The sequence below is a fragment of the Melanotaenia boesemani genome, chromosome 7 (assembly GCF_017639745.1).
Source record: "Melanotaenia boesemani isolate fMelBoe1 chromosome 7, fMelBoe1.pri, whole genome shotgun sequence".
NCBI classification, from domain to species: Eukaryota; Metazoa; Chordata; class Actinopteri; order Atheriniformes; family Melanotaeniidae; genus Melanotaenia; species Melanotaenia boesemani.
In genome coordinates, this window is record NC_055688.1 from 21,019,236 (window position 1) to 21,025,235 (window position 6,000).

The 6,000-nt window shown below is 41.8% G+C and overlaps 1 long non-coding RNA gene across 1 annotated transcript in view; it reads left to right on the top strand.

Moving 5' to 3' along the window:
* LOC121642624 overlaps positions 1–4,512 on the top strand; it is a 94,045-nt gene extending 89,533 nt beyond the window's left edge. Inside the window, exon 5 of the long non-coding RNA XR_006010929.1 lies at positions 1,170–4,512. This is a non-coding gene — a long non-coding RNA (uncharacterized LOC121642624). The remainder of the gene's footprint in view (positions 1–1,169) is intronic.
* Positions 4,513–6,000: the final 1,488 nt, after the last annotated feature.

Genomic DNA, 6,000 nt, shown 5'->3' on the forward strand with positions numbered 1-6,000 from the left:
ACATTCTTCACTCCTTCCATGCCTCAGCTGCCTCATCCCTCCACAGCCCCTGAGCCTTGTCCCAGGATTGGCTGTTTTGCGTTTAGGAGGGGGATTAGAGGGAATGACATGGGGTTTGAGAAGAAGAGAGTGACATAGACCTATCAGAAGGCAGAAAGCACAGAGAGCTTCAACACCATTGGTTGCTGGGGAAATCAAACATCTTTATTTTTTTTTTTCCAGCCATCCTTCTCTGAGTTCCTAGTTTTTATTTCCTCACCCAGGGAGGGAGGGTATGGAGGCTGGGTAGGGGGAGCTAGAGGATTTGAGTTTCTGTTCGTGAGTTTAAGTGTGTGTGCTTATGAGTGCATGCTTGCATTTTGTGTACGGTAAACAGAGTAATACACAGTGATGAGCATGTAGACACTGATAGCTCTCACCTCCTCCTAATCTGGCCAAAATACAAAGCAGCCTGCGCATTTCTAGTGTTGTCCAGGATGAACACTATGAATGGGATAGCTGATTCATAGAGATGAATCAGCCATTATGTCCTGTTGTCTCTCATTATTTCAGCTTTTTCATTGGATGCTTTAAATTAATCTTACAGGCAAAAGCACCAAAAACATACAACAGCTGTACAGTATTTGCTTATAATTCAATTTTTTCAGATTAAGTATATGTTGGAAGATTACATGCTCATTTATGGCAGCAGCTTTTCTTAATCACTTTTGTCCACTTGAACATAAACATTTGTTGATTTAATTTTCTGCAAATGAGTTTTATTTTCCTTCTTGTCCATCTTGATGATTCTTCACTCTTTCTGTTTTGTATAATTGGATCTTGTTTGAGCAGCATGTGCAGTGCAGTTTGTATCAAGTCATTGAATTGATATTTGTAGTTGTATTTTGTAAAAAAATAAACCTTTTATTTGGTTTAATTAATAAACTCTTTGGATAATGCTGAGCTACATTTCTAAAAAAAAAAACTCTACAATACTATCTTTTAAATCCAGATTTAGTATTTTACCATAGAAACATCCTAAAACACACTGCGTGAGGATTATGCCTATTTGCACTCCACTGCTCTTGGTATTCTCGTACCTGCTAGGATGTGGCCAGTTAATTTTGGCTGTAGGATTGGGAGCAATGGGGCTCAGCCCAAGCTGACTCTCTCCTTCTTGCTCATAATAGATCTGAGTGTTATGATGGTCCTCAGGGGGCACCTGGCTCCCCTCCCTGCCATCTCTGGCTAAATCGATCTCTGAGGCCATCTCAGTGCAAAGACCAGGGGTCAGCTTCAAAGGCCTCCTGCCCGCCTCCTGCCACCTGGTGTTCTATATCGGACGAAGGGTACATCTTCTTTCCAGTCCCTCCACCCTCCGTTACCCTTCTGCTAACAGGTTAAGGACATGGAGCTGGTACAGCTCCTCCCTGTGATCTCCTGCTGCCTCCTCCCTAGCTGCCCACATGCAGAGATTGGGTGAGAGATCAGTCCCACACAAACACATCCCAATCACACAACCATTTGATGTGAAAATCTTCTTTTGATTTAATTATAGCCTGAGAATGCATATCTCTCTACAATCAAGAGATTTAACAAATTTTGGCCAAGGTTTATATTTTTATTTGCTGGCAAGTGTTGATTTTATTATTATTATTATTATTATTACATAAGTACATCCATAATTCAGACATTCCTGAAATCAGACAATGATTAAATAATCACATCAATACCAAAAATTTATTATTATTTTTATTATTATTATTTATTACATGGATTTTAATCACATTCTGATATATGTGTACATTTTTCTCATGCTATCACATATCAAGTTCAGGAAGGTAATGCCCTGTTTACAATGGAGCAATAAATTAAGTACACTTCTTGGCTCTCACTTGGAACATGTTTCATTATTAACTGATCAAGAGATCTGCTATGGTATGAATAACTCTTTTTTTCCTTGTTGGTCTCATAACAAATAACAGATACTGGACACATTTTTTATCTTCACCGGGGCTATCCTACAGTTAGCTCCAAGAATACATATGAATCAATCGAGATTCTTTTTTATGTCTTTATCAAGCCCGGCCATTTTTCCTTCCAATACATTAGCAGATCTCAGTATGTCGGCTACTCGTGTGAACAGGGATGAGAAGGAGAAAGAGGGAGAGGAAATAAAGGTCTGATGAGTTTGGCAGAGGGAGGATGGAGGCTGAGACAGATGGCATGAAGTCTGCAGCACTCTGGCGTGGCTTGCCTGGTGCTAAAATCCTCTTCTCTCACATTCCAACAAATCCTACCAGGAGGCCGGGGAGTCTGTCACACCACTCCAAGGATCCACACAACCCCCCTCTCCCCCCTCCCCCACCCACCAATTCCCCATCCCAACAGTCTCTGACCACTCTGTATTACATTTTTTTCTATTTTATCCTCATGAAAGTATACATTTACATATGAGCAAGTATAGAGTTGGATCATATGTACCTTTATAGAGGTGATAAGATAAGCTGGACCAGGGTGTGCAAATATGAAGAAAGGCCATGTGACTCCTCTTAAGAAAAGGTTCATTTTGGGAGGGGGAGAACATCAGAAAAAGGTGGTCTTCGCTGTTAAAAATCAAATTCTGTAAACACTGGGCCAAATCATGAGCGCAAGACTGAGCGATCTATTTATATTTGAGGACGAATACATAAGAAGCTTTTTGATTAGTCTCACTACAGCTTGTGTCAGCCCATGGTTTTTCACAGAAAAAGTATAACCCAATCTCAGTCCAAACATGCACTGCATCGGCAGCCTCAATCCTGCAGAATTTAGTTCTCTCCCTTATCCAACACATCTGATTCAAATTAAATGACTCTTCTCAACAGCTTGTTGTCAAGTTCTGCCCAAGAGTGTTGACCCACCAATCTGATTCAGGTGTGCTACAACAGGAAACATCCAAAACATGCAGCACAGTGGCCCTTGAGGACTGACTTTTGGACACCCCTATGGTTTAAAGCTTCTGTGGGTCCTTAAATCCAAAGTGGACAGTAAGTGTGACTGCGATTACACACAGAGCACAAAATCACAACTTGATCATAGACTCCACTCAACAACTTCATCTGATACTGTACAGCTGGATTTCCTTTGAATATCTGAAGTGTGCTTTCTTTTAGCGTCTCAAAGTGGCCCATCTCTTAAGAACAATCTAATTTATTTTACACTGCTTTCTCCTCATGTCTCTTTCTTGCTATCGTTCTGCCTGCCTTCTGTTTGTTCTAATGAATGACTTCTGAGATAAAGTGCTGCTGTGAGGGGGTCACAGAGGGCTTCAGAATTACATTACTGTTAATGATAATAAAGAGAACAGTCTGTGCTAAATGTCTTGGATGTTTTCCTTTTTCTCTCCATATGGACCAAATGTTTTATCTGCTGTTTCGAGTATTGTCATGTTTGAAAGTATGCAATTAAAATGCACACTAAGTATTGTTTTGTATTTGGATGCAAGCGTTGTCTATTGACAAAAACAGAGCGCTCTGATAAAAGGTATACAGCTGTGCACCATCTGGGTTACAAAGTACATCACAATGCATAACATCAGGCGTCTTAGTGACATGGTGGAGCACAAGAAAATATGTTCCCTACGGGGACATTTTAAGTGCACAATGGATGCTAAAACACTTAAACTGCAAACACAACTTCTAACGATTGACAAAGGGTTCTGCAGGTGTAAGGCTTTGTTTATAGGACTTTAACTTTTTACAAACAAAGGTTATCTTCTCAGCTTTTGGTCCAACTGTATGAAACATAACTTAAAGGAACGTGGAGCTCATTTTTAAAACAGAGCTGTCTAAACATGGGTGGTAACTTTTCCTGTGTTTAAACCACATTTCAAGTTCAACAGCACTTCTAATAAGCACTACTTTCTGTATCTCAGCATAACTGCTGTGGTAAAACTAATTGAAAAAAACTTCAGAAAAAAAGTTTTGAAGCAAAAACTATCAACTTCAGTTTTATCTTGGTTTTCAACAGTGGTGCAGGTCATCATATCATCATATGCTGGGGATGTTTACATGGATGTGACATTCACAAGTGGATCATTTGTGACTTTCCCTCCCACTGCCACAGGGACTGAGTTGCTGGCTGTCCTTCCTACATGGCAGGGCAGCGTGGTGTCCCCAGGCTCCTTGGCTCTGCAGCTGTCATCCACGGATGGGAAAGTGGCAGGGTTGATGGCTCCGCCGCGTGGCTTCTGGCAGAATCCCTGCAATTCTGGCCTGGTGAAAGGGCAGGGACAGGGAGCCCAGTCTCTCAGTGCATTGATCAAGTGCCAGTTCTCCATTAGCCACCGTCAGAGCCAAAGGTCAGCTAAGGCCAACGGATGGGTCCTGCATGCGCAGCCTATGGAGTGACTCATTCTCGCATCCGGAGAGCAAGTCCTTGCCACTTTGGTCTGTGCTGTGGCTGCATGAGGATGACCACTCCTCTCAGAATAGCTGACCCCTTCGAGATGAGTTGATGCATCCCACTCAGTCACACCCCCCACCCCCCCGCCCCGCCCCCACTTTTTTTTTGTTTGATGTCAGATACATTATGCATTATTGTTGTTGCTTTTAGCGATATTACTATCCATCTCCTGCCAAATTGAAAGAGCCTTCCCTCTAATTTTCTTCAACAGAAATTGCTTAATAAATGAGCAGGTCCTGATTTGCACTGATGATCACACAGCAACACAATTGCTTCAAATTGCTCACCCAGAGATGGTGCACCGCATCGTGCTCATGCCTGAGTGGCAACTGCTGCCTGGTGTGGCTTACACTGATTCAGCCAGGCTGTGAAAGGGGATAATTGTAGTGCTAAATGCTGTCGAGGCTGACAGGATCCATTTCTTGACTTGTCAAGGGCAGCGGTGATAGAGTGGGTCATTCTGGGGTCTGTACACACAGAGGCAGATGAATTTATTTGGACCAACATACATGCTAGACACATAAAACCACACAAACAGACACATGCAGATAAAAATCAGCCACCCTCCACATCGAGATGATTGTCTCTTGCTTCTGTCAGGTTGAGTTTTTTTTTTTTTCTTTCTTTTTTTCATCTAGCCACAGAGACCTCATCCTGGGAAATTGAGCAATTTCTGATTGAAAATAGTGCCGGTAATTAGAGCACTCACTATTTGTAACCACTTGGCATTGCATTAGTATGCAAAGCTGGCAGCCAGCTTATCTTGGGGAAAACGTTTGTTTCCTTAATTGCCCTCTTAGGACAAAAGTTAACGGTGTGGGTGGGGAGGGAAGAGAGTAAAATGTTAACGTGCTGCAAAAAGAATGGAGCTTGGTGCGTTGAGGGGATGTGACTCCCTGAACAGAGGGGTTAAACTCCACTAATAGACTGCACAGCACACGCATGAGCACACGTGGACACAGAGTAACAGTGGAGCACTCATACACCCACATATGGGCACACACTTACATTGGCACATGGGCACATGGAGACACAGACAACACAACAATGATTAACACACAGATTCCAGGACACACAAATTAACTCCACAGACATAGTGTACAGTGTAAAATTAGACATGTAATTTCACACTAATGAATGAAATGACCATGTCTTTGATTATAGAATCCAAAACGCAAACCAGGAAACAATCTTCCTTTAGTTCACTCATTTAGACCGAGAACTATTTTTCTGAGAAATTCAGACCAGAATACTTCATCTGCTGAAACTTTGCCTACATGTTCCCACACCCTCGACTTCAACAGTGCATTTATAAATTTTCAATTGCTTATTAAGTAACTCCTTCACTGTGCCTGTCATGATTTCCATAGCACCTTGCTGACTGTCCCCTTTTAATGGGAGCAGGGGTGAGTCTGTCTTATCAGATTCTAGTTACCATACTTTCAGGTCATTGTGGAGGTGAGCTCGGTTCTAATATCACTATATGTCCACACATAGAAATGTTTCTCACAATTTAAAAAAATAATGCTAAATGTCACTATCTTTCTGTCAGTGATTCCAGAGGCATACAGTTGA